The 22498-nt window shown below is 37.1% G+C and overlaps 1 protein-coding gene across 1 annotated transcript in view; it reads right to left on the bottom strand.

Annotated features, from left to right (window-relative positions):
- Positions 1–22498, bottom strand: part of LOC150098801 (potassium voltage-gated channel subfamily KQT member 1-like) — a 388359-nt gene that overhangs the window by 21510 nt on the left and 344351 nt on the right. The gene's annotated exons all lie outside the window — the stretch shown is intronic.

Raw genomic sequence — 22498 nt, 5'->3', positions numbered from 1 at the left:
TGAAAAGCATTCTTGCTTCGGCCCTTTAAACCAGTCCTTATAAGGACTTATTATTAGGTTTAGTGATTGCTAGATTTTCGTTTTACCAAATTTTGGACATTTCAAAAAGATTTCATTTCCTGATTAACCACAATTATTGTTACTCAGAACAATAGTTATACAGTACATGTTTAATAACATTATAGCCTCCACACAACAATTGTTTATAACAAAAGTAATCCCTGTGTGACTGACTTGTTTATATATTATTATTAAGAGAGACCTCCAGGGAGTCAGAGACTCATCAAGGGAGGCCACACACGCACGCACGCACGCACGCACGCACGCACGCGCGCACACACACACACACACACACACACACACACACACACACACACACACACACACACACACACACACACACACACACACACACACACACACACACACACACACACACACCAGGTATCATACTTATTCTTGAATTCATTCACACTGCTTGCACTCACAACATCCAATGGCAATCCATTCCAATCACACACCACCCTATGAGAGAAAAATCTAGCCCTTACACCCTTCTTGGCAGCCTTCATTCTCAGCTTCCAAGGATGCCCTCTCGTCCTTTCCCCACCCTCCATAAATTGAAAAATTCCATCAACTGAAATCCTGTATGATCCTTTCAGAAGTTTGTCTCAATCATATCACCCCTCTTTCTCCTGTTTACTAGTGTCTGCAGCCTACAAATTCTCAATCTGTCTTCATAATCAGTATTCCACAATCCCGATATCATTTTTAACACTCTCCTTTGTGCTCTCTCCAATATATCAAAATCACAACAGAAACCAGAGACCAGACCTGTGCACAATACTCTAAGTGAGGTCTTATCAAGGCCTTTTAAAGAAGCAAAATGACATCCTTATCTTTACGTGTAAATGTTCATTTTAGCATTGCAAATTATCTTTTGAGTTGTATTTGCAATTTTTGCCAGATGGCCCCTGAACTTCACCTTGCTATCTACTAACACTCCAAAATCCATAGCTTCATTAGTTTCTTCTAGCATAATCCCACCAATATAATACGATATTGGATATCTAATCACACGAATGACTTTACATTTATTCACATTCAAATGACAGCCATTTTCCTATGCCCACATTGAAGCCTATTCAAATTATTCTGCAAGTTCTGCACATCAACCACATTCCTGATATTCCTGATTATTATTATGTCATTAGCAAATAGCTGTATTTCGCCTGCCAAATCCTTCCCAATATCATTAATAGACAGATTGAAAGGGAATAGACGAAGAACTGATCCTTGCGGTACACCATGGTTACCTTAAACCTTGCAGATTCACATCCCCGTATACCACTTTTTAAAAAGTGTCAGTCAGCCATCCTCTTATTCACGCTCCTCCTCTACTCCTTCCCCTTAATTAGGCCTAGTGGCCCGTTATGTTCGTATTAGGCATGGCCTATTACGATTTGAAACCGCAACCGCCTCGTGAATAAGGTAATTAGTCCTATGCCTGTAGATGTGTGTTCACGGACGGGGACGGTATGCCTGTTATGGGAGATGAAAAACCCGACTTTCCGGATGTAAACCCCCCCCTACCTCCGTATGAGACCGGTTAATTCACCTTTAGTCGAAAGAGACTAGATAAAGGTACTTCACATCTTGGACGGGAATCGAACCCAGGTCTCTCCGACCAAACGGCTTCGTCTCTACTGACTGAGCTACGAGGACTCTCTTATCCACGCTAATATTTTATAATCCTAACCCATTTTCTCCAATTTATGCAACAGTCTTTCGTGCTGTATTCTGTCAAAAGCCTTAGCAAAATCCAAACGTACCATTGAATATCCATTCTTCTTGTCTAGTTTCAGTGGTAACATTGTTATAGAATGTGAGCAAGTTGCTAAAACATCACTATTAGTAAACCCATGTTGCTCATTGCAAAGTAAAGATTCACTTTTAACCCATTTCTGAATGCGGGCCCTGACCAATTTTTCCAAAATCTTCACCACTACTCCTGAGATACTGATTGGTCGATAGTTGGATACATCGGTCTTTGCACCACCACCTTGTGCAATGGGATTACCATACATTCCTTCCATTCCTGCGGAATCTTCCATGTTCTGAGACTCATATTAAACATCTTGATCAAAGGAACAGCCAGTTCAGCTGAACACTCTTTTAGCACACGTCCTGATGTCCCTATTGCTGATGCGATCCCTATAATATTTACAGGTTAATTAAATGAACGAATGCTAAAGACGAATAACGGACGAAGCGCTGAGTTTAATATTTCCAGTTTTGATTTTGATATTAAGTTTCATCACACTTTCATTTATGATGTGGTCAATACAGATGACGAACATAACAGTGGGGATTATTCGCCTTCAGTTCTAACTGGTCTTTACTATTCTGTATAATATTCCGTTTGCCCCCATAATAATTAGCACTTTGAAGAACTTTATGCCTAGGGTCCCTTTTCCAGATGTACAGAACTCAGATACAAATTCTTAAACTGGAAAACGAATCTTCACAATTCCTTCTTCCGTTTGGCCCTAACCCAGTTTGTTCTCAAAGTTTCTATTCCACAATTTTCTTAGCCTTTTCTCAAGTCTGCTTACATAAATCTTACGTGGAATACTTAAAAAGTTAATTATTCATTTTTTTAAACACAGGTAGTAAGAAAAATGGAGCCTCCGTAGTTCAGTTGGTGTCGGCCATCCCTTTGGTTGGAAAGACTAGGGTTAGTTGAGATGTTTATGATATCTTTCCATCAAATGGTAAGTTTGACTGATTCAGATGGATGCAGACGGTTTTTTCACGCCGGAAACTCGGGTTTTTCGTCCCTCAAAACAAGCAAACCAGTCCCGTAACCACACAGGATACTAACAACGAGATGGAAGATATTAGCGTCTCACCTCTTATCTTTCTACTGCACATTGTGATCTCGGGTAAAGATCCATAATAGTCAACCTCCTGGAGATGACACTTGACAAGATAGTATAGAAATAGATACTTTATCCGATCATCCGAATTCGACCTTCTGCAGTGTAGTCACTCTAAAATGTTTATTATTTCATATTTGAGCATTTCTAGTCGCATCTTCTCCAGCCTTTTTTGCGTTTCTGATGGTTTTTTCTACCTCAAGCACTCATCATTACATTCCTGTTGAATATTTTCTATCTATTCCGTTATTTGACAATTTTTCTCATTGCAGACACCGAGAATAGGTTTATATACAATTTTTGTGCAGTCTTCATCATCTCTTATTCGTTTTATAGTACAAGATTTTCTTTCGATAACTTCAATTTTTTTTTTTCATGAAATTTTTCTCCTTTATTCTTTCTAAAGTCTCTCCTTGACTTTAAACAGTTAAAGCTACCTTAACATACCTTTCATTTTTCCTATATACGTAGAGAATATGAAAAAAAATTCTCGAGTTCAATTATTGTTAACCTCTTGAATTAATTTTTTTTTATTTTACTTCTTGAATCTCACAATGTGATTTTTATTTTATTTTATTTTTTTATTTGGAATAGAACTAGTCCACGTCTTGAGTAAAAATTAGTGTACAATATTGTTCTTATTCAATTTTCTCTAAACATTTCTCCCTCTGGGATTCATTTCTACTCTGCTTTTTTCTTATGTCAGCTGTCATCTCCAGTGCGTTCAAAACGTCCTCTACTTTTTCGTTGTACTGTTCATTGGATGACAGAAAAATCACGAGAAGTCAAATATTCGTCAAAGCAACCCATTAATCCCCAGGTAATCTCCAATGTGATCGGCAGTTATAAAGGTCGAGACATGAAACCCATTTTTACGATAGTGATTGTAATAAATATCCTACATCGTGCATTCCACAGTTCAAAAACCTCAACTTTTGCAATTGTTTTTATTAATCTATTGAATTATGATAAGATTTTTAGAAAATTTTATTCCGAAATTTTAAGAACTAGATATATAACTTATTTGTACTTAATATCATAAAATAATTATCTTAAAAAAGTATTAAAATTTCCAGTTCGTATCAAAACATTATAATAGGAAATTAATGTAAAACAAATATCATATCAAAACAGGTAAAAAACTGCGTGAGTTCTAAATTGATTGAGAACGTATAAGTCTACATAAAAATGTTAAATCCTTTAAAACCTGATATAGTAATAAGTGCTTACATAATAGAAGAAATTTCCTATTTAGAATTAACCGAAACTTAATCTGTGTAAAATTAGTATTTGAGCAAATTACTATCTGTCTAAGCATGTTTTTTTTTTTTTTTGTGTGTGTTTGCGTAATAACGATTTAAATTGTTTTGCCGCTAGGGCAGACTACTATAAATCCTTCGTTGAGCACAAAAAATTTTACGATTTTGCTAATTGTTCATCATTACACCATGATGTTAAATTTTAGAATATGTAGAAAGTATTTTACCTTGGGTGTAATAAATGTTAAAGATACCAAGCTATTTTAAGTGTTGCAAGTCTAGCTGATCCTACACGTAGTGCAAGACCAAGGCAACTCGTGGTAAAGGTGGATAAGCTCTGATCACTATTCTTAATATTTACCCTTAATGCAAAGCACATCTCCTGGAGGAGATGTATGATGCTATGTATTAAAGGCAAGGGGTCACTACCCAGACCGGTTTCGACCTCAATATGATGAGACCTCAATAAAGGTCGAAACCGGTCTGGGTAGTGGCCCCTTGCCTTTAATGCATAGCATCATACATCTCCTCCAGGAGATGTGCTTTGCATATATATATATACACACATTCAGACCAAGAAGGCAGAAAATGTGTTTTTTGTTAAAAATGAACATGGTCAGTTCTATACGCATGTGCATGATATAAAAAGAGGTATTGAAGATTGGGTTAATACTTATACAAAGAGTGGACACATTAATGACGCTAATGTTTTTCTACCTGTTTAAAATTAGAATTTCATTAAACCTACGCACATTTTTCTTGTAGATTCTTAATGCAGATGTATGTACATGTTCTGCTAAAATCGAATCGAACCGAAATATCCAGTAATATTGTTCAAATAATTTTGAGATCACAATATATGTGAAATATTTTGTAACATGGAAAATGCGCAAAATTATTCTTTTATTATATTATATTATTTCCTGGCGCACTCTCCCATTCCTCTTAATCGTAAATTACCTTCCCACCCAACAAGTGAAATAAAGAGCTAATATCAACGTACTTTCTTAAAGTTCTTAAAAGAACTGGGCGATGGACTGAGTCCTTGACTCTTTATCCCGTCATCTGAATGAAGTAAATCTGTATGGATGGAGTGTTGTTGAGCTAAAAAGCTCTAGTCATGGCTGGGTAACGGCAATAGCCAAGCCTCAGTTAAAACTTCATTGGCTACAGCATTGCCATTTGTTACCCTGGAAGTCCTAAAAAGGACCCAGAAATCAGAAACCAGATCTCGAAATTTTCATCAACGTACTTTATTCGAAGTCACAGTTTTTTTATTTTATTTACTGATAAAAGAAAAAATGGTGTAAGTGTTTAATAGCAAAAAAAAAAAAAAAATTTTTCTGAAAATAACTTTTAAAATACTAATAAAATTATGTATAATTAAAATTTAAGTATAATTTTATAAAACATAAAAAAAATAATGTTATTTATTCTTTTTCCCAATCACGTCAGCTTTAGTGACTGAGTGGAAAAAAGTATTCAATTTTCGCTTGGTTTGCTTTAGATTATGGGCCGAAACAACCAAGGTTTATATAAAACGAGTGCATTATGTCTGTTAACTGTGAGTATTCTGATGCCAGTCCTATGTATTTCTCGTAACATTTCTCTAAATGAATCAAGCCTAGCAGTCGAAAATTTTTGAAGTAGTATGCCATCTTCTTCAACGGAAGTGACAGTTTTCATCTTCTATGCATGTATATACACACTATGCTATGACCGCTACTAGGTGAGATCTGACTAAGACTTGTATCGATGATTACGTAGTAAGTCAAAATCTACAATATTATCGTATCTTATTATAAATTATTACAAATACTCAATATTTCAGAGTCCAATTCATTTTGAAACATTCTGTACGTTTAAAATGAATTCTAAATTAACTTAGATAAATGCATTTAATATCTTCAACGACATTTAATATTCTAAATGAATGTAAATATAAATCTACTTTCGGAGCATTTATCTATATTTATATTTATATTTATCTAAACGAATTTAAACCAATTAACCAAGGCATTCAAATAATGTCTATATATTTGTAAGCATATTTGCTAATTTTTTTTATTTAATAAAAAATAATTAAACGTGGAAATATAATTATTGACTTTTTTAATAATAATTTTTGAAAATAATTCATAATAAGATTGGATATTTTGATAATTCTAGAATGTTACAATAGCATTTAGAGATTACTATTATTATTATTGACACCTCCATGGAGTCCGTATACTCATCACAATATACCAGTCATGTAATGAAAACTTCAACTGTGTCCATCTCATAAAAACTTTAAGTAACAATACAGTATGTCTTTATCATATTCCCAGATGAGTAATGGGAAAAGAAATTTATGTTACAAAAAAAAAAAAAAAAAAAAAAAAAAAACAGCACGTTCAGGATATTGTCATCAAGAAATAACAATGGTCTGACGCACACTGTGGTCTGTATATGATCCAGCATTATCTGTAGCTTCTGATCGGGCTCCGTGACGAATTTCTTTGAATACGATCTCAAAGAAAGGTTCCCAGCAAGGATCGATCGAAATATTGGACTCTGTGTATTTTTGAATGTGCCATGTCCTCATTATTCAGCTATCCTGAACAGTTTATTTAACTTGTATTGTTGTATTCTATTCCATCTAATTGAAATGCTTGATGAATGATTACTCGAGTAAGTTTAAGAGCAGGGATATCTCTACGATATCACTCTAAATCTCAACAGACAGAAAACTCAATGGTGGCTAAAAAAACAGCAACACCAAAATCATCTTGGCTAAAATCACTCAACAAACTAATTGACAATTGACATTTATGACTTTAGGGGTGAAGCAAGATGCTTTTCATATTCCCCGCTATCTGTTGTGGTTACAGTGAGGGTAAAATTTACGAGCAGTTTGCTCGCCCTGAATGAGCATGGAGATTATGCATCGTTATAGGAGGCTAATATAGCTTTTGGTCTTCTATATTTGAATATGTCCGTTGGCTCGTATGCTGCAGCTTATTGAACCAAATCGTTGGGATGTGTCGACGTCTTTAGAAAAACCTTGGAAGCTAAGGATTGTAGATAAGAGAGAATATAGGGAATATTTGTGTCTCTGTGGAGTTGGCTGTTTCTAACATACCACGGGGCGTTCAGAATCATTCTCAAGCACTTGTTCTGCACTCGCTGTATTTTGATAATGTTAGCATTAAAGGTGTGGCTCCAGGCCGGAGAGGCATAGGTGATTATAGGACGAATCGTCATCTGGTATAGTTGCAATTTGATTCTGTTGTTGAGCTTGCTATTTCTATTAATTAGCGAGTAGATCTGAGCTATGACTTTAGATGCCTTTGTGCATGCAGAGTTGCTGTGCTGATTGAAAGATAGCTTTTTGTCGAGAATCACACCCAGGTAATTTGTTTCTGTCTGCCAGGGGATTTTAGTATTGAATAGTAACACATCTCCTGCAGGATACATTGGCTTTTTGAGAAAAGAACGGCTGAGCTTTTCAGGGGGTTGACTTCCAATCTCCACTTGGAGAACCAACCCTCCGGCTTTAGAAGGTTTTCTTGAAGCTTTCTGGTAACAAAGTGGGGTCTGAGAGATCTGGTCAGTATTGCCGTATCGTCCGCATACAGGGCCAAAATGGAAGTCATCGGATTGTGTGGGATGTCTGACATGTATACAGAAAACAGCAATGGAGCCAGTAGAGATCCCTGCGGCATTCCAGCAAAGATATGGTGCTGGGACGATGTAGAACCGTTGATTTTAACTTGCATTGATCTATTCTGAAGATATGAATGGATTAGATGAACAATTTTTAGTGAGGTACCGGCTGAGATAAGTTTGTGCAGGAGTCCAAAATGCCCGATTTTGTCAAATGCGTTCGATAAGTCTAGAAAAACAGCTCCTGTGCACTGGCGCCAGTTGTAGCTGGTGGTGATGTATTCGACAATTCTGTGGTGTTGTCGAAAACCAAACTGTTCTTTAGGGAGGATGTTTAGGTCATTTACTGAGGTTTGGAGTCGTGAGAGGATGACCTTCTCTGCAACCTTACCCAGATTGGAGATGAGACTGATTGGACGATAATTCTGCGGTAAGTGTGGGTCTTTGCCTGGCTTATGTATAGGAATCACATTAGCCAGTTTCCAGGTGGAAGGAAAATAGTGAAGTCTTCAGATTGCATTTATTATACTGGTCAAGTGCACTATAGCTTTTCGAGGCAGCAGCTTGATCACCCTGTTTGAGATACTGTCTGGTCCAGGAGCTTTATTGTTCTTAAGTTTTTTTAATAATATCATGTAATTCAACAGGTGATGCTTGTGCAATATGGTCAGCACTGGTATCTGGGAGGTTTAGTGCATGCCTGACCTGTCTCTGGATTTTGTACAGATGATTGAAATCTAAGTTGTTATAAGAAAGCTTGCACTGATCCTCAAGATTTTTAGTATGGCTTCTGCCTTATCTGCATCTGTGTGGACTAGGCCCTGGTTTGAGATTATAGGGGGGAGGGATCTCAATAAACTAATCCTTATCCTTATAAGGACTGGCTTAAAGGGGCGAAGCAAGAATGCTTTTCATATTCCCCGTTATCTGTAGAGGACAGTGTATGGATAAGGTGTTAATGAGCTATTAAAGCTCTGATCATGGCAGGAGGGTAACAGCAATAGCCGAGCCTCAGTTAGAACTTCATTGGCCACAGCATTGCCATGAATTATCCTCCAAGGGTATTGGATTGAATGAATCAATCCAATAAACTAATCCTTATAAGGACTGGCTTAAAGGGGCGAAGCAATAATGCTTTTCATCTTCCCCGTTATCTGTAGAGGACAGTGCAGGGATAAGGTGTTATTGAGCTATTAAAGCTCTGATCATGGCAGGAGGGTAACAGCAATAGCCCAGTCTCAGTTAGAACTTCATTGGCTAAAGCATTGCCATCCATTACCCTCCAAGAGTATGATGTCAAGTTCGAGCCCCCACCCAATAAACAAATCTATCTCATATTTCATTTCGTATAAGTACTATAAGCAAATATTATTGGTTTACTAGGAATTTTAATAATTATAACTAAAAGATTAGAAAAAGTGTAAGATTCTTTAGGAATTTCTCTAAAAATATAAAAAATACGAAGTTATTTTTTATTAATATTTTATCTATTTTATAATTCTATTGTTGTTTTTGAAGGTATTTTGGTGTTCTCAAAATCTATTCATAACATTAACATTTGCTGCCGAATATGTAAAATGAAAACTTCATTCCATAGAATGATATGCGCATGACTGGATAGGTTGTGATTAGTAGAAATACAAATAAGAAACAAAAAAGTAAATAGAATTTGAGAACGAAAAACAGCGAGAGAGAGAGAGAGAGAGAAAGAGAGAGAGAGAGAGAGAGAGAGAGAGACCTTTTCTACAATCTAAAATATCCAATAATAAGAAAGTCTTGTAAGCAAATGAAAATGCGATGGAAACAGTTATCTTAAAAAATCACTTAAAGGTTTATATGTGTAAAAACAAACGTAAGATGTCGCTCGTCACCTTTGTGCAGATCACGCGAGGCTTACGTAATTCAAAGAGGAACCCCTATAACAAGAAATAAAAATCAGCAAAATTCGTTAATAATAATAAATATTATTATTTCTACTCGACACCTCCAAGGCATTCAAGGACCAATTGATTCGAAACACGTGAAAAAGTTCCTCACATCATAGACGGGATTCAGCGCCATCTACCGGCGCTGAAAAAATAAACGTTTTTCTGTTTTATATTATAAATTTTGATCACTTTTATTAATTGTTTTTGTTTATTTATTTATTTTTACACAGTCCGGAAATTTCGCTCTAGCGACCAAACACGAAACAATTAAATTCGTGTTGTCCTGTTTAAATACAAGACAAACCGCTTTTTTTTTTTTTTTTTTGGTAACAAACAGAGTGCTTTTTATATATATTTATATATTTGAATAAGTTTTTTTTTTTTGTTATCGTAAACTTTAAAAGGCGGTAAAATGTTAAAAATATTAATTGTGTATAGCTTAACGTGAAAGGTTAACGTGATATAATTTTTTCTCCAAAATAAAATCATAATATTCATTTCTATTTTACAGAAAAGGACAGAATAGTTGTGCAATTGGGCACATTACTGCTTATTAAGTGACGACACTTCTGATGATTTCATTGAAAGATGAGGACACTTGGAATAAATGTTATTCCAAGAAGACATATAGATCCTCTTAGAATGATATTTATTTCTAGCCTCTGCTGCATAAACACATCACCTTCGTAGCTTTCTCAGTCTCTGAAAACTAGGCATTATTTTTCACTAAACATACACTATTCGCTTATCCAGCTAACCCTGTTCCAATATTATTATTATTCCATCTTCCTCTGGAACAGGCTGCGTCTTGAAATATTTCCAGATTATAATATTCCTGGTTTTCCCTTTTCAGTCGTTTCCGACCGTAGGTGACTTTGTAGACATTTTCCACAAAGTATTCCTGGTGAGATTTCTACAGGGTAGTTTCCTGTCGCTTTCCCCAACACTCCAATTTTATCCAGCACTGGATCGGCATATGGTAGGGACGTATTCATGACTGTAATCCATGTGTGTTCACAGGATCGGTTTTCTGGGGGACGAAAAACCTGAGTTTCTGGGTGACCCCCCCTCTACCTCCGTATGAGACCGGTTAACTCACCTTTAGTCAAAAGAGATCAGATAAAGGTCACTCACATCACTGACCGGAATCGAACCCAGGTCTTTCCGACCAAAGGATGACTGAGCTACGGAGGCCCCGATTGTAATACTGATAAACCCTATTTCTCCTCTATTATATGATTAATAAATTCTGTTTAAAAATTCTGCACTACACTTTATATTGCATAAAGGATACCTTGATTATATCTCTCCTCCAGCATGCCATCCTCCAAAATTTATTTATAAACAAGATTTTTTTATTAATGGAAAGGCGTTTTATTTTATAGATAATTTTTAATTTTTTTTCTCTTTTTAAACATTTTAATATAGTTTATCTTTTAATTTTTAACGAGTACTTATTTGATAATTGAAAACTAATTAAAATATAATGAAGTATGATTATTAACACGTTTATTAAGCTCTGACACTTGTATTTACTAAAGTGTGTATACCTAGAACCGATGTTAGATTTAAATTCAAGAATGCAAGTCGTCGTAATTACAATTACTTGCTTTCTTGAAATTCAAAAAAAAAAGTTCCGAATGTGTTTTCTAGAGCAGGGTTTCTGGTTTAATTAAATTAAGTTGTAATCTTAATTAAATTGAGTTTTGTTTCCGATTTACAGTTATTCTAAATTTATATTTATAAATTATAAATTTTGCTATGAATAAACATTTTAACTATATTATGACTATTTAATTATAAATAATAATTAAAATTAAAACTATTAATAACAGAATATTAATAATTTATCTAAGTACAGTTTTATTATTCTAAATTTGCAACTTTGTTTATAGATAAACACATTTCACTAATTATATCCTCTCCTTACAAGGACTGGCTTAAAGGGGCGAAGCAAGAATGCTTTTCATCTTCCCCGTTATCGGTAGAGGACAGGGTAGGGATAAGGTGTTATTGAGCTGTTAAAGCTCTGATCATGGCAGGAGAGTAACAGCAATAGCCGAGCCTCAGTTAGAACTTCATTGGCTACAGCATTGCCATCCATTACCCTCCAAGGGTCTTCCTTCATCTCATTTCGTAGGACGCAGGACATATATGGCGCAGAGGGTGAAGCTTGACGCTTTTCATATTCCCTGTTGTCTGTTTCGGGAGCAGTGATGGAAGAGATTTGTCAGCTATTTTAGCTCGCCCTGAATGGGCAGAAGTGGTTACTCGTCGTTGAGTGTTAGGATGGCTTTCGGTCTTTTATGTTTCCAGTGGTCATTACAGTCATAGTTTCCGGCTTGCTGAATTAGTTGGTTTGGATGAGTAGATGTCTTCATAAAGAATTTTTCTGTTAGGGAGCGTAGTAGTGGAGAGATGTAGGGGATATTTATGTGCCGGTGGATCTGGGCGTTCCTGATGAATCACGGGGCGTCCAGTATCATTCGCAGGCACTTGTTCTGTAGTATTTGTAGCTTGAGGATGTTTGTCTTGGAGGTATGGCTCCAGGCTGGGGAGGCGTATATAACTGTGGGACGGATCACTGTCTTGTACAGTAGAATTTTGTTTCTTGAGTTTAGTTTGCTGTGTCTGTTGATCAAGGGGTATAGCTGGGCGATACCTTTTGAAACTTTGGTGCATGTGCTCTTGATGTGGCTGTTGAAGTATAATCGCTTATCGAGAATTATACCGAGGTATTTTGCTTCGGTTTTCCAGTGAATTTTGGAGTTGAACAGGGTGATTTCTCCTTTGGGGGATGCTCATCTTCTTGTGAAGAGTATCGTTTTGATTTTCTTGGGATTTAATTGCAGTCGCCAGTCTTTAAACCATTTTTATAAATTCAGGATGGTGTCTTGTTGTTTTTTGGTAACGAGATATGGTTGAAGAGATCTGGCTAGAATAGCCGTGTCATCTGCATAAAGGGCGATGGTGGATGTGAGAGGATTTTGAGGGATGTCTGCCATATAGATGTTGAACAGGATCGGGGCTAGGTGATCCTTGAGGAACTCCAGCGAGGATTTTACGTTGGGTTGAGACTGTTTCATTGATTTTGACTTGCATCCTCCTGTTGGAGAGGTATGATTTGATCAGGCGTATCGTGTTTAGTGGAAGTGGAAGGTTAGCGATGATAAGTTTGGAGAGGAAGCCTTGGTGCCAGATCTTATCGAAGGCCTTTGAGATGTCTAGGAAGACAGCTCCACTGTGCTGATTCCAATTAAATCCTGTGGTGATGTATTCTACCAGTCTATGGATCTGTTGGGTGGTGCTGTAATTTTGACGGAAACCAAATTGTTCTTGTGGAATGATAGTTAGTTGGTTGACATGATCTTGGAGTCTGATGAGGATGATTTTCTCAGCTATTTTCCATAAATTGGATAGCAGCTGATGGGACGGTAATTTTCAGGTAGGTGTGGGTCTTTACCTGGTTTGTGAATTGGGATGATGTCAGCTATTTTCCATGACTGGGGGAAGTGCTGCCATTTGAGGATGGAGTTTTTGATGTTTGCCAGATGTGCTATGGCTTTGCGTGGTTTGATGACTTGGTTAGTGATGCCGTCAGGACCTGGGGCTTTTTTGATCTTGAGATGGTTGATGATGCCGATTATTTCGGTAGGTGAGGTAGGCATTATAGGGATTAGATTGACATCGGGACGATTTACTGTAAACCTGACTTTACGATAGATCTTGTGTACATGGCGGATGTTTAGGTTCTCGTATGCAGGACTGCATTGTTTCTCTAGGTTTCTTGCTATGGCTTCGGCTTTGTCAGCATCTGTGTATGCAAGGTGCTGTTCTGCTTGCAGAGGGGGGGGGAGGGATTTGCGCTTGTTCTTGATGTTGTTTAGGAATTTCCATATGGAATGATCTGCTGTGGAGATGGAGGTGAGCTTGTTGTCCCATTGTTGGTTCCTGTGGTTCTGAAGAGCTTCTCGGACAGATTTGTTTAATCTGTTGAGGGCTGTTTTGTCCTGGGGAGCACGAGTGTTGTGATATCTTTTTCTTTGTCTGTTTTTTCCCCTTATTAAGTCCATGATTTCTTCCGGGAAACGATTTTGTTTGTGGGTAATCGCGGATACTGTGGCTGCTGTTATGGCTTTATTGATTTGATTGGCGAGGTTCTTTATTGTCGTGTCTATTTCTTCCTTGGCTTTTATATGGGGAACCTGACCAATGTGTTCTGGTAGCACTTTCCTAAGTTTCTCCCAGATAATGGAGGTTTGGGGGGGAGGTGACTGGTCTTTGTTCCCTAAGTAAAGTAGGATTGGGTTGTGGTCTGATGAGAATTCGTTCAGTGCTTCAATGCTGTGCTGGTATTCGATGTTGTGTTGGATGGCGATGTCTAGGATGTCGGCTGTGCCAGTTGGGCTGTGGTGGGTCCTGTTACGGCAGCGTTGTTTAATCCTGTGTAGCTGAAGAGGATACGGCCATTTTTATTTGTGGTTCTGCTGTTCCAGGAGGGATGTTTGGAGTTTAAGTCCACAGCGATGATGATGGATTCATTTGTGCCTAGTACAGCATCCAAATCAGAAAATAGCAGGGTCTTAGCAGGGGGAGTTGTAGGCGGCGTAGATTTTAAGTCTTCCAGTTGAGTTTGTGTGGACTTCGACACCGGTGATTTCTAGGTTGGAGGTTGGGGTGGGTGGGTGAGTATTCCATTGTGCCTGATGCAGTTCCTGATAAATGTGGCTGTACCACCACCTCTGTAGTCCAGTCGGTCACCTCTATACAGTGTGTAGCCTCTCAGTTTTGGATTGTCTGCAGGTCTTAGATGAGTTTCATTAATTAGGATTATGTCAGTGTTGTATCTGTTAGAGAATTCTTGAAGCTCCAGTGTCTTGTTTTTTAGGCCATTGGCGTTCCAAGCGGCGATCTGTAGTGAGTCTGGGAGTAATCTAGTTTTATTCATTAACGAGCATTGATAATATGGTTTGAGTTTCTTTTAGAAATCTTTTTGTGGAGTTTGGTGAAGGGTTTGACTTACTGAAGTCTTGAAGCATGTTTGCCAATGAGGCTGTGATGACTGTTGTCATGTTTGGAAGAATTTGGTCCTGCTGAATATCTTTGGATGTGCGGGCTACTTCGGCGTATGTCCTGCTTCGACGGTGGCTTTCCAGACTGTTGGTATTTTCCATTTGTGAGAGCTGGTATTTTGTTGTCTTTTGTTGGGTGTCAGGCAACTGGGGAGCCGTCAACTCTGGTGCCTGTGGGCAGGGTTGAGAGATCTGTTTCCTTTTGTGGTCTGTTTTATTCTTAGGGTAGTGACTGCAGCCTCTGTAGTTTGCCGGGTGGGGACCCTCGCAGTTCGCGCATTTGGCTGGTGAGGTCCTGGGTTTTGAGCAGGTTGCTGTGGGGTGGTTTTGCCCACATTTGAGGCATTTGTAGTCTGCTCTGCAGAGTTTCTGTGCGTGTCCGTACTTCTGACATCTGTAGCACTGGCCCGACGAGACTCTTTTCTTTAGTGGTTCTGTTGTGATTTTCAGACCACAGATCGTTGTTATGTTGTATATGTTCTTGTGTGTTTTGGGTATCTCAACGAGTACTAGGGGCATTGGACTCTTGTCAGCCCGTAGCATTCTGCTAACCTTGACAGGGGAGATCGTGGAGGCAGAGGTCTTCAGTAATTTCATCCGTGCAGATGTTTTCTGTTACTCCCTTGAGTACAACGTTTAGGTTTTTCTCCGACTTCAGTGAGTAAGTATGATATTTAATATTTGACTCATCCATGGTTTTTGTGAGGAGTCTGTAGTCGCCTACTGTGGCAGACTGGATTTTAACTCCGTCGTCTACGTTTTTTTGCACATGAATAGGCAATTTGGTGGTTTTGCATAATAGGCCTAAGGGTCTTTTTCCCGTAGAACAATTGGAGGAACTTTTTCGTTGTTGGGAGACAACGTTCCGTTTTTCAGTGTTGGGGTTATCTTCTTCCATACCCTCGTTTATCTGAGTCTCCGCTGTTTTACGTTTTTTCCGAGCATGGGTTTCTGTATCATGTTTTGGAGCGGGAGCAGAGATTATCAGGTTCGTTTTCCCCTTCTTCCACTGGTGTTGAGTTGCCCCCTTCTGTGGAGTCGTCTCTCGCTGAATATAGGTTTAGAAACCCTGGCCACTCTACCTCAAATTTCTTCAACAGTTTTTTGAGGAGGTCGAGTGCTAGCTTCTTATTCAACAATTGGATAAAGTCATCGGGACTTAAATTGTTCATGTTTAAAATATCCAAATATATGTTTACCTGAGCTGGATCTCAAGGACTTCCGTATATCGTATAAACACAAAATACATCACACTAAAGGCTAATCTTGAGTCGCAATCAACACTCAAAATACACTCGAATGACAATCCAAAACTCGCGCCTTCATCTTGTCTATTCTCCTTCTTTTATTAATTATATTATATTTATATATATTTAATTATACTATGCTTATATATTTTTAAATATAAAGAAAAATTTTCAATTATTTTAATTGTCAATTAGAATTATTATAAATTATTTATAAATGCAATGTTTAATTTTAAATTTGTATTTGAAAATTATAAATTTCATCTTAAATGAAGACATTTTATTAATTCTACGACTATATTTAATTATAAATATTTATGTAATGAAATGTGCGGATTGTTGATCATGGTCCATTGCATTCTGTAGTGCTGTTGATTCCAAATGCAGCAATGCATTCTGGGTATCTCGATTCGCAAGCAATACAAGTTATTCCTTGCGGATTCTTTTAATTAAATGCTCGGTGAAATCTCAAGAGTACTACGAGCATTGAAGTAACGCAGTTTAGAATAGTTAACCCGAATTCTAAGTATTCATGTATTGATCACGTATTTCCTTTTTATTAAGCTTATTTCCCAAATGCGCTGTTTGTCTGTTCAAAGCAGCAGTTTCGATCGTTTATCTCAAGTGTGAATCGAAGTATAAAATTCCAGAAAGAAAACTGTATTGGATGTTCCATCAACTCAAATTCTATGATCCGTTCACGGTGTAGTCAATCGAATGTGATAAAGGAACGTATCTGGGGAGAGGGGGTGGAAGAGGAGAAAGAGTGATAGATGTCATCGCTACAGGAAGCTAAAATGGCTTTTGGTCTTTTATATTTGAATATATCCGTTGCCTCATAGGCTCCAGCTTGCTGAACTAGATCGTTGGGCTGTATGGACGATTTTAGGAAAAACTTTGTTGCTAAAGATTGTAGGAAAGAGAAGAGATAAGGAATATTTGTATCTCGATGAAGTTGATTGTTTCTGATGAACCATGGGGCGTTTAGAATCATTCGCAGGCACTTGTTTTGTACACGTTGCAGTTTGAGAATGTTAGTATTGGAGGTAAGGCTCCAGGCTAGAGAAACATAAGTGACTATGGGACGAATCGTTAGCTGGTATAAAAGCAATTTGATTCTGATGTTTAGCTTTCTGTTCCTGTTAATTAGAGGGTAGATCTGGGCGATGGGCTTTAGATGCTTTGCACACGCAATCTTGATGTGTTGATTAAAAATTAATTTTTTTGTCGAGGACGACACCAAGGTATTTTGTTTCTGTCTGCCAGGGAATTTTGGTATTGAATTGTAAGATATCTCCTGCAGGAGATATCGGTCTTTTCGTGAAGATAATGGCTGAACTTTAGGGAGATTCACTTGTAGTCTCCATTTGGAGAACCACCTCTCTAACTTCAGAAGGTTTCCTTGAAGCTTTTTAGTAATGAGATGTGGTCGGAGAGATCTGGCTAATAATGCTGTATCATCCGCATATAGGGCCATGATGGATGACATTCGGTTGTGCGGAATGTCTGAAGAGAATAGCCGGAGTACCGCAGGGATCCCTGTTGTACTCCGGCCAAGATATGGCGATGGGATAAGGTAGTACCATTGATCTTGACTTGCATGCGTCTATTCTGTAGATATGATCTAACTAAATGTACCATTTTCAGTGAGATAAGTTTATGGAGCAATCCGAAGTGCCATATTTTGTCAAATGCTTTGGAGAGATCAAGATAAACAGCTCCCTTGTATTGACGCCAGTTGCAGCTGGTGGTAATGTAATATATTCCAATGTTCTAAGGATTTGCTAGGTGTACTATGGTGTTGCCAAAAACCGAATTGCTCTTTAGGAGGGATGTTTAGATCATTAGATTAGATACTGATAATAATAATTTGTGAGTTCAACAAATCTTCATCATCGGCCTGTAGAGTAAGATAGACTGAGAGTCAGCAGATAGTAGGAGAGGAAATAAAGATAGAGTGCATAGTAGTAGGGTAGGTAAAAGAGGCCTCAGTTGACCTGTTTTAGCTGTTTGCCCCCCAGGGGAGATTCTAAAACGGTCGTTGATTTTTCACTTTAGAGGAAAAGGAAAAATCCTAAAAAGGAAACACGGAACAAAAACAAAAAGTACAGAGAAATAAAACTATAGAAAGAACTGGAAACCAAAAAAAAAAGAAAGGTGGGGGGGGAAAGGGTCTGGCCTAAGTGATGCAGCTCTCAAGAAGCTGCACCGCCTCGCTGTAGGCTTTCGCCGCTCAGGTTCTCAGGCCCTCCCCCACCTGTTGGAACTAGAGAACTATTGCTGTGGATGGGAAACCATGGGATGGTTATTGTGACTGTCGCTTTTTGTGGGCAGTCATTATTCTTTTAGCCACCTCACTTCCCTTGGCCATGTCTAATTTGGAGAGAGCTATGAAGAACGCCGATGCCGCCTCCTCGTCTATGTCCATGGCTAGCTGTACTTGCTCAGGGGTGATTTGGCGGATGTCTTCAACAAATATGTCACCCCATTTTGCACTAACTACGTTTGGACCATATTTCCCAGTGAGGAGGAGCTTAGGTTCCCCTATTCTCACTATGGCATCTTGAAATTTTCCTGCCACCCCAGGGATACCTTTAACTAGATGCTTTAGAGTCTCCCCTGCTTTTGCATGAGGAGTCTCCAATTCTTCTGTTTCTGCTGGTTTTATTTTTTTCATCTCTTTTTCCTCTGGACTCAGAGGTCTTTTGAAAGGGGCGCTGCTTGCCTCCATGTTTTCTGTTTTATTTACTTTTCCTTCTGCAGTGATTTCATCATGAGACACAGCTTGTTTATTGGCTGTTTCTAGCTTCTTCTCTTTCTTGGGTGTGCAGGCTATGGGTTCTGCCTTTTCTTCTATAGCCGTATGCCTCGTTTATAGTTGGAAAATCCGTGTTTCCCGACTCTTGTTCTGTAGTAGCTGTAGGCTTCTCTACTGAGGTGACTGTGACTGGCATAATAGCACCTCCCATCCTTTCTGCATGCGTTCTTGATGGGCAGGTGTTAACTTTGTGGTCCTTGGAACCACATTTGAGGCAGACCATGAGACATTTGTCTAGTGAATGACTTGTCGTTAGGAAGTTTTTGCATGTCAGTTTTGGGCAGTTCGCTCCGAGATGGTCGAAGGATCCACAACGGAAGCATTGCTTCTTAACGCCAGGGTAGTTTACCATTACCCTATCGGATCCGATGCTGACGAAGTTTGGAACCGCTGTTTTCATCTAGATCTAGATACTGATGGGATACTGCGAGAGGATGGCCTTCTCTGCAACCTTCATTTCACACCTATCGTGTTATCATTAATACATCCATAATTCGTAATAAGAAAAGGTGTTCTAAATTTAATTAAAATATATAATTAAAATTTAAATATTTTATAATGTTATTAAAATTTTTACATAAAATATTAAGTTTTAAATAGTATTTATAATTAATTCAATAAAAAATTATAACTACAGGTAAATTGTTTTACTAAATATTAGTTTGTGAAAAATAGCAACCAAGGATTACATATTTTGTCTTTTTACAAGATTTTAGATTTGCCTTCACTTAGGATAAAGCCAGAGAATTTCAAAATAATAAATAAATAAATAAAAATAAAAACAGCTCTTTACGTAAGAATCGATAGAGTACCCGAATGCAAGCAAGAGAACTCTTGTTTGAAAAAGATGTTACATAACACGTGGTAAATACCGACTAGAATATCGATATTTAATCTAGATTAATCGGGCTTGGATTCTACAGTGGCCATGAGTGATTGCGAATGTGTTTTAGGTAGGAGATGAATTTCATCTCCCGGTGTGACTCCATACCCTACTTTATGGGAGGCCTAAAGGGTCTCGAAAAAAAATTCCAGCATATAATAAAGAATACATCAACAAACAACCAGAATGTCTAAAATTTAAAGTTTACTCAAACAGATATGCAATAAATTATGTTATGGTAGCATTAAATTTACAGTTATTATTATTATTAGATCCCCATGGAGTCAAAAGGTGTATCGCAGGAGGTCCCCGCTGTCACGCACCTATAACAAACATCAAACCGTTCTTTATAACTCATTCACCGTGTTTTGCACTCACATGCTCTGGCCATGCGTTCCACCCATCAACCACTCCGAATAAAATAAATAAATAAATAAATAATAATAATAAAAACAGCTGCTCACCACGTTCCTGACACTCTGCTCTCTCACAGTTTTCAAGGATAACCTCTTGTTTTATCTCCGATCTTCCCCTTCTCGCCCTTTGTATGAAACAAAGGGCGAGAAGGGGAAAATTTCTCCACCAATTCCTCCCCAAGTTTCTCACCGAATATCTCAACCATGTCCTCGACAGCATTTATTATACCAGTTTCATCCGCTAACATTACTTAACTACAATCAGTCTTTCTTCTGCTTGCAAGAACTATTTAGGATTCTTCTTGGCCTGAGTGGCTAATTTCTGCTTCCTCTACCTCCCTTCTTGTTCTTATCTTTACGAAGAACATTATTCTCTCTCTATTTTTATTTCCGTCAGATATCCTCATGCAACCGCATTTCACTTATTTTCCAACTATTTTTGAATGAATAAATCCAACCATCCACCACTCCAGCTGTGACCTCTGACCTCTATTGCCACTTGCTTCCTATATCTCATTAGACCATATTTTAAGTATCAGAAGTACGAATTACATCCTATCATCTGAGCACCGAAATTTGGAAGCTTTTTAAGTATTAAAATCTCGAAAAATTATTAACATCCAAAATTTGAAAACTTTCCACTATTCGCTTATTTAAATACAATATATAATATTATCTGTCTCATAGGTTCAGCATATGATTCCTAAAAATATCTAGAAATAAACTTTAATTCCACATTTTGCATATAACGAAAACGCGTAAATATAGCAAACCTGAAGATCTTTAATATACGGAGCAACTTATGATGTAATACAGTGGCTCCATCTAGTATCGTGTTCAGAACATTTATCTAAAGGCATCCATAATTACACTTAGAGTATGATTTAAATATCAATACAGACAAGTGCAGAGAAATTGTAAGCACCTTCTTATAGTGTGCAGAGCGAAAGCAACAACAGGAAGAAATTGATGCGTTACTAGAAGAACAGAGTGTACTAGACAAGAGCTTTTACTGTGGAAAGAATTAGTGGTGTATGGTGCTCAAACCTGGTGTACTGCTCTCAATAGATGGCCTGAATACGGGGGACAGGGCTACAAAGGACGGACTGGTGAACTCTTTCTGAAGCATGTTGCATAAACCCCATGGGGGCGGAGCATCTTCCTCCGCACAGTCTTCTGGGAAAAATTGAACAATACACATATATTCATTGAGCTGCAAGTTTCTATACAGTATTTTATTACTAATAAAACAAACGCACTGCCATCTATTGACCATTATGTATTTTCATATATATACAAATTAAATTGCAAAAGAAAAGTATTTATTATTACTATCAATAAATTTATTGTAATATATTAAATAATATCGGAATTAATATATAGTTTGAAAAATTTACATCTGTTTCATGATTTGAGAAGAGTTTTAATTTTAGATAAATAATAGTACATTAAAACCTTTAATTTTATTAGATAAAGTAAATTTAAATTGAATAAAAGTTTGCGAAATTTTTTAAAAAGTGTAAAGTGTTCGCCTTGTAAGCTAAACTGTATAAGCTAAATTGTATTTATTTTTGTGCTGATGGATGTTCTAATCAAAATATAGCATAAAGTATTAGAAAAGATATACTCCCTTTTCTAAAAAATTTCCTGAGCGAAAAATATTTAATACATGAATATAATATATAATATTTCAATTTTTTCTATGAATGGTTCAAATATTTGTCTTTAAATGCAGAATTCAAGAAATGAAAATTTTGTTATTCTTTCAGTTCTCGTATTTACCCATACTAGGTATACTGAATATAACGTATTGTATATAGGATATACTGTTATATTACGCTGTATATTATACTGTATATTAAGATATTCTGCTTTATAAAAAACACAATGATGAATTTCTGTTAATGCGAATATATTTTGATATATTAAGATATTTTATACTTGATGATTTTGGGGGAAAAAAAAGGAGAAATTGAATACTCTGATGATTATGTCTGAAAAAAATTCCCTGAAAATTAATTGCAAATATTATAAATGATACATTATTAAGGGAATGATAAATCATATATAAGTATGTTTACAAATATATTTCCTCATTTATATTTAGAATGCAGGAGAAAGCTCTTTAAATAATGAGTGTGATCTGTGGCGCCACCTATTATCACTTAAGAACATAATTCGTGATTGGTAAAAATTTCAGTAGAATATGTTTGAAAAAATATGCAAAAAAATTACAAAATAAAGGAAAATAATTATAACTTTTACAACTATTAAAAAGAAAGATGTCG

This window comes from Typopeltis vanoorti, chromosome 15 (genome assembly GCF_054136105.1).
Source record: "Typopeltis vanoorti isolate ZY-2024b chromosome 15, IOZ_Tvanoo_1.0, whole genome shotgun sequence".
Classification (NCBI taxonomy): Eukaryota; Metazoa; Arthropoda; class Arachnida; order Uropygi; family Thelyphonidae; genus Typopeltis; species Typopeltis vanoorti.
This window is presented reverse-complemented; position numbering and strand designations above follow the sequence as displayed.